Genomic DNA, 7,663 nt, shown 5'->3' with positions numbered 1-7,663 from the left:
ACTGGTTGTGTTTTTGGCAAGTAGCCCTCTCAACCCTGTACATAAGTTATATCATTTTAATTACTGATACAGTTGTTGCACATCTTTAATTTATTTTCTCGTGTACTTAAGTCATAAAATGATTCGAAACCTTTACTTTTCATAAAATGCAAGATGTAACTTTCAATGTGGCTTTATCACATTTTCAATGTAAATAGATATGATTAAATAAAGAGTAAAAGCACAATCTTAAATGTTGACAGTTATCATTTGCCTATGCTTATTGTTAATGTAGTGGTGTTATAAACAAAATGTTGTCCTAAAGGAAATTAAGATGTTTTTTATTTGTTGACAAAAGATTTAAAGTTGATGCTCACAACATGTGGGAACATTTATGGAGAAAAATGTTTCTATTGTAAAACAAATATTTATCTGCATACTGAACAAAACTCTCTAAAAGGTATTATCTTCTGTGACGTTACGACCCTGTAGGGATTGTGGGTATTTCACTTCATAATTACATTCTATGGTATGCTTATGACATTGATGCCAAAATACATGGGACTAGGGGAGACCTTCCTGTTGTTTGCATTGTCGCTGATAAATGACGGCGTAGTATTCATTGTCAAGATTTGTGTTTTTAAACTTGGGACTCTTTTCAGACTGCTCCGGCTTGGGAAAAGATTTTAGCCTTAATGTGTAATGTTTTCTGTATTGTATGGTAAGCTTATCCTTTCATTTGATAGTCCCATTTGGATGTGATAGCTAACATTTTCAGTAAGCAGTAGACAAAAGAAGTGAAAATATGAATGTAATTTATTTTCAATATTTACATAAATACATAATTATTTTAACAAATCAAATAACAAAAAACATCATAACAAATACAAAATAAAAGGTTTGACAGACAGCCATGCCCAGCATGGGCCTGGAGAGCTGCAGAGTCCAATGGGGGTAAGAGGGGGGGGTGGGATGTGGGGAAGAGGAAGAGCAGCCATGTTAACAGTGTTATGGCTACAGATGTAATATCTAACTTAACATTAGCCATGACAGTCTGGGTTTAGCAAGGGCCTTAGAATACATACTCTAAAGGCCAAATCCAAAGACAGTGATACTGACATTTTAGCAGTTCACAGTCTTTGGAGGTGGTCTTTCAGGCAATTGGCTAGTGACTTAAAAAAAATATAATTTCCCCTAGGGGTGAAATGAACTCCATCTCGCAAAAACAGCCCAGGACTGTCATGTCTAATGTTGGAGTGGTCAACAATGGCACCATTTAGGCTATGAACAAAAGTAGCCATAACACTGTTAACAAACTTCCGGGCCTTGTCAATTTTGACAGGATTTGCACCAGCCCTCCACCGGCGCCTCTGGGAGAGCATGATCTTCAAGCCAGGGTGCCGATGGTGAAGCTGGTCCAGGTCCTCCTTCATCTGGTTCAGCAACTGAACACTGGGCACATCCCCCAAGTCATTGCCGCCACAGTGGATGAGGAGGACATCCGGGACTGCTCTTCCTCGCGGGGAGTAGGAAAAGAAAGGGAGGACACCTCTCCAGCACAGTCCACCCCAACCGAACCAGCACACCCTCAGGTCGACGCCAAGGTTGCTGCTGATGGTCTCTGTAGCTCTCTGGGCTCCACGCCGGACATAGCTCCCGATTATCCATAGTCACTATGGGAGGAAAATAAATGAAAATAAATGAATATCAAATAAAGGGTTGCTCATTTCCTTTGACAATAACATACAAAATAACTATGAAATCACACCTGTATGGTTAAAAGTAACAAGAGAGCAAAACCACAAAAAACAGATTAACAGCACACAGTTTATATATATATATATTTATATACTGTGTGCTGTTTATCTACAATTGTGCATACATGTATATGTATAGTATGTTTGTGTGTAATGTCAACCATCTGAAGTCCTGTAAAGTAAGCCAGGACCATCAACTTACAGGTTGTGCAGTTTGGCGTGGATCTTCTTTTTTCTTAATTCTGAAATAAATAAAAATGTTTTAATCAATATAAAAGCACCTTTCTTTTTCTACAGTCATATTTCATTAATCACATTTAATTCACGCAACACTGGCCATATCTCTGCTAGTTTACAAAGTTTAGTTACAAATGACATTTATATTAGAAAAACGGTGAAGCACTTAAAAAACAATTGTATAGTGTAGGTTCAAGAACCTTTAAATCAAAAGGACAAGTTTTGTAAAGTTACAGGGTATCTTACCTTCAGAATATGCCGGGAACGAGGAGCAGTGACCGCAAGCTGGGTTGTTAGCATAGGTTGTTAGCTTAATACTTAATAGAGCATGTTAGCTTAGCTTCTTAGCCTGAGCTAGGTCTGGAACGTCACGCTCGGTGGCAGCAGGTCCCGCCCTGTCCCACCTCGGCTCCGCCTCAGCACCGCCTCTTTGCCCTTATTTGGAGCAGGCGGGAGAAGGCGGGAGTTAGACTCTGACGTCACTGTCGAGCCGTTAGTGGCCGACTCCGCCTACTAAGGGCTTCACGGCAACTCTGCAGAATCCTATGGGTGACGTCACGGACCCTACGTCCATTTATATATACAGTCTATGTTCACAACGCAGGCTGCTTGGAGGTGTGGCGCCGCTTTCACACACCAAGCCCCCAGGAAGTGCGCCGGACTCTGAGGAGAACACTCGAGATTTATTTCCCTCGGCATTATGAACGCGCATCCAACCCACGGGACCGCGCCGCCCGGCACCTTCATGTTACGTGTTCTGTATGCGTTTTACCCTTAACCATATACTGTATATATAAAGGTTTTACCTTTACCCATGGATGCACAATAAGAACGGACGTATCGCCTTACCGTTCGGGTGTTCAGAGCAGAGCTCCCTGTTGGAGCGGCAGAGCGTGATGTGAACAGAAAAATGTTTCTGTCGCAATATTATTTAAGGAATCGTTGAGCTAGCTAACTAGCATACATTGTCACTATCTGCTAACATTAGCTTTAGCTTTCGTTTTCTAATAGTTTTTCTCATAGGCTATAAACAGAATAGATATTGTACTTGAGTAGAAGTACTCAGATATTGTACTTGAGTAAAACAGAAGTACTCAGATATTGCACTTAGTATTAAGTACTCAGATCTTGTATTAGAGTAAAAGTAAAAGTACCAGAGTGTACGAATACTCTGTTAGAGTAAAATTCCTGCATTCAAAATGTTCCTCAACAAAAAAATGGGTTCAGAATGTTACAATGTGTGATTATTCTAATAGCTTAACAATACATGTGTAGATGCTCTGATACAGGGAAACTTGATAGATATAATTAATTAGCAACATTAAAATATTCTGTTTCATCTTGAGTAATAACAAATGTCTAATGTGAATTATATAATTAATTATACATTAGCCACTGGTGCTGAATGCGTTCTTCTTCATATGCTTTTGTTCATATTTAGTAATTCTATATTGATCTTTAACAGATTTTCCCAGGGACTGCAGCTAAGGCAAATTTACATGCTGCAGGATGGCGTGGCAGGAAGCAGTCGCACGCTGTCAAAAATTAGCCTGAAGTTGAGGAAGGTCTGCAAGAGTGCAATCAAGAGGAGAGAAAGGAGGGGAAAGCAGAGACTTGGAGGACCAAACGAATTTGTCATGCTGGACGAAAGCAACTTCTACCACAAAAGGAAGGTGTGTATAAACTACAGAGCCTTAGCCTTTGGCCTCACTAAAACTAAAACCTTTGTTTTTCAAGGTGAAATAACAACATATCTTTTAAGGTCAGAGATTAACAAATGAATGAGCAAAGTAATGTAATTTTATAATTGTGTCATTTCACACCCTTGTGACTGGCGAGATAAAGTATACATTAGAGAGAGCCAGCTCCACAGTGTATACACAGTCAAATAACAGAAAAAAAGAATTTAGAAGCTAAGAATGATCTCATCCAATCAGATCATTAAGGAAATAAATCCTTATTCTTACTTTGTATTACTAACATTTTAAAAGTGCATAATCTATTTATATATCATCTAATTCCAATATATATCTTACATTTTCATGTTTCTTGCAGCAAAATAAGCAAACTTTAACTTAATAAAATGAAACAGCCTTTTCTGTTTGTACCACGACATTTTAATTTTTTTCTCTTCTTTTTTGAGAAAGGAAGTGAATATTTTTAAATTGTAAAAGAAAGCAAATAAACACATTTCACTTTGTTTATCAATTGAAATGCCTGATGTTTATTTTTATATAACTGTTGTCCTTTTTCACTGCTTTATTACAGTATGGTAGGGGAAGATTCGGTTCTACGTGGAGGAGGAGAAAATGGGTCTTTGGAATGCTGGGCATCAGAGGAAAAAGGAGAAGACCTATCCTGAGGCTGGTGAAACAAAGATCACGGCGCCACTTAATTCCTCTGGTCACAAAATACGTTCGCCAAGGGACCACGGTGATAACGGACATGTGGAGGGCATACACCACTGCAATCGCAGAAAGTGGCTTTGTCCATTTCTCTGTGAACCACAGCCGGTCATTTGTGAACCCAGACACAGGAGCCCACACCCAAAACATTGAGCGGGCTTGGTCAACGTACAAGTCACAGGTCTGGAGACTGCGAGGAAACCGCACAGTGAAGACTCTGAAGAGTCATCTTGCTTTGATCGAGTGGACACATTGGCTGGCAAATGAACACAAAGATGGTCCCTTAGGCAGATTGCTGCATGACATACGCCACTTTCGCAAGTTCTGAAAGCAACCTCGTTTTCATTATTAGTGTCCTTTGGATTGTTGTTTAAATAAAAATGTAAACTTGAGTGCACAGGGTTTGTTTGTTTGTTTATCATTAGGTAATGGGTAACTACTGTTTGTGATGCATTACTTTACTTGAGGGGACACACAATGCTTAACGAATGGTTAAGTAGGCATTAGGTAATGGGTAACTACTGTTTGTGATGCATTACTTTACTTGAGGGGACACACAATGCTTAACGAATGGTTAAGTAGGCATTAGGTAATGGGTAACTACTGTTTGTGATGCATTACTTTACTTGAGGGGACACACAATGCTTAACGAATGGTAAGGTAAGCATTACTTAATGGGTAACTACTGTTTTAGTAACGGTAAGGTAATCATTAGGTAATGGGTAACTACTGTTTTTGTTTGCGTTCCTTGAGTTTACCGTACCCAAACGGCCTAAGTAATGGTAAGGTAAATCGGATCCACCTCCACCAGTTGATCCAGGGTGGGACCCAAGCCAGCCGAAGATGGCAGGTTTAAATGTGCCCTGCTGCAGCGGACCATTGCTTCAATCAAAGTCTCCCAGGAACTCCTCATTAAGTAACCATTAACGAATGATTCATTAATACAGTACCCCAGTCTGTTTACCAGTAACTAACTAACCATCCATCGCAGTCACTGAGGAACTCCTCATTAAGTAACCATTAACGAATGATTCATTAATACAGTACCCCAGTCTGTTTACCAGCAACTAAGCATTAGTTCACTGAGGAACTACTCATTAACTAACCATTAACGAATGATTCGTTAATACAGTACCCCCCCAGTCTGTTTACCAGTAACTAACCATAAGTTCACTGAGGAACTACTCATTAACTAACCATTAACGAATGATTCATTAATACAGTACCCCCCAGTCTGTTTACCAGTAACTAACCATAAGTTCACTGAGGAACTACTCATTAACTAACCATTAACTATCTAGTAGTTCCTCAGTAACTAAGCACATTTTGTGTACCTTATTGTAAAGTGTTACCCTAAATGGCTTTAATGAGCATTTTGTGTCCTGCGGTTCTATGTTTGATTCTGTCACTAACTCTGCTTCTGTGAACACCACAGTCTGTGACTCTGAACAATGTGGTCTGGAAAACCCTTTCAGTTTTACTCCTTTTACTGTTAATGTTGTTCATGAAGCCTTATCTAAGCTAGATCCTAGGAAACCGGCTGGCCCGGACAACTTAGAACCTTTCTTTTTAAAGATAGCTGCAGATTTTATTGCTCCACCTCTTACTTCTCTTTTTAACCACTCCCTCAGCACAAATACAATTCCAAAAGTATGGAAGTCTGCTTATGTCTTGCCTTTACTGAAAGGAGGGGAGGCAACTATTTTAAATAACTATAGGCCAATCTCTAAATTGTCAGTTCTGGCTAAGGTGCTCGAACGACTTGTGAGTGAACAGGTAAAGGAGTTTTTATGTACAAATGACATCCTGTCTAAACATCAGTCAGGATTCAGAAAGAAACACAGCACCATCACTGCGACAATGAAAGTGGTGAATGACATTACTAGTATTTTAGATAATAAGCAGAGTTGTGCAGCTCTGTTTATTGACCTTTCCAAAGCGTTTGACACTGTTGATCATCGCATCTTAAAGCAGAGGCTACTCAGTATTGGCATATCCAGCCTTGCAGTGGGGTGGTTTGTGAACTACCTCTCTGAAAGGTCCCAATGTGTTCATTTTGATGGACTGTCTTCTGAGTGGTTAAACATTTCTAATGGTGTACACAAGGTTCTGTTTTAGGACCACTTTTATTCTCCATATATATTAACAGCGTAGGTGATAATGTGGATGAAGCTACTTTACATTTGTATGCGGATGATACTGTAATGTATTGTGCAGGTCCCACCATTAAGGAGGCTGTTGTTAAATTACAGGCTGTTTTTAACACTATTCAGACTCAGTTCTCTGAATTAAAGCTTATTTTAAATGTGGATAAAACCAAGGTAATGCTCTTTTCAAAAGCTAAAAAGACACCAGAGCCTGTTTTAGATATTGTAACTATGCAAGGAACACAACTTGAAGTTGTTGCCTGTTACAAATACCTTGGTATCTGGCTTGATGATTGTCTCTCTTTTAAACTTCATGTCAATAACCTGCTAAAAAAACTGAGGGTTAGGCTAGGGTTCTTTTTCAGAAACAAGTCCTGTTTCTCGCTTGAGGCCAGGAAAAGGCTCTGTGACCTTTTGACCTGTGCTGGACTATGGGGATCTGGTGTATATGAATGCACCTGCCAATTGCCTGGTCAAGTTAGATGCTGCGTATCACAGTGCACTGAGATTTGTGACAAACTGTAAAGCATTAACCCATCACTGTACCCTGTATGCAAGGGCTGGTTTGCTTTCACTAACTGTACGGAGGCTCAGTCACTGGTACATTTTTATATACAAAGCCATGTTAGGGAAACTTCCATCTTATATCTGCTCCCTGATCTCACGGAAAATTGTAAGTGGCTACTGCCTGAGATCGAATGCTGTGGTTTTATTAAATGTGCCAACTGCTAGGACTGTCTTAGGGAAGACAGCTTTTAGATGCGCAGCTCCTCTGTCTTGGAATAGTCTGCAAATTAAATGGAAACTGAACAATCTGGTTCCACTAAATGTTTTTAAAGCTCGGTTGGATGCTACTCAATCGGAAGCTATTGGTACCTGTTTATGTGGATAATTTTGTAAATGATGCTGTATGATGTCCTTTTGTTGTTCTATTTATGTTTTTATGTTTCATGTGGAACTACTTGAGCAGGTCTCCCTTGGAAAAGAGATCAATGATCTCAATGGGATTTTATCTGTATAAATAAAGGTTTGAAATGAAATGAAATGAGGTGCCCGAACCACCTCAACTGGCTCCTTTTGAAGCGAAGGAGGAGCGGTTCAACTCCGAGTCCCTCCTAGATGACTGAACTTCTCACCT

General features: G+C 39.6%; 1 long non-coding RNA gene across 1 annotated transcript; it reads right to left on the bottom strand.

Moving 5' to 3' along the window:
- Nucleotides 1-777: 777 nt before the first annotated feature.
- LOC139435215 (uncharacterized) lies at nucleotides 778-2,525 on the bottom strand. The gene is made up of 2 exons (XR_011644497.1): nucleotides 1,939-2,525; nucleotides 778-1,652 (listed from the first exon to the last, which is right to left on the bottom strand). It is a non-coding gene; the product is annotated as an uncharacterized lncRNA (long non-coding RNA).
- Between the last annotated feature and the right edge of the window lie 5,138 nt (nucleotides 2,526-7,663).

This window comes from Pseudochaenichthys georgianus, chromosome 15 (assembly GCF_902827115.2).
Source record: "Pseudochaenichthys georgianus chromosome 15, fPseGeo1.2, whole genome shotgun sequence".
In the NCBI taxonomy this organism is placed as follows: Eukaryota; Metazoa; Chordata; class Actinopteri; order Perciformes; family Channichthyidae; genus Pseudochaenichthys; species Pseudochaenichthys georgianus.
Note: the sequence above shows the minus strand (reverse complement) of the source record. Positions and strands in the feature narration are given on the sequence as shown.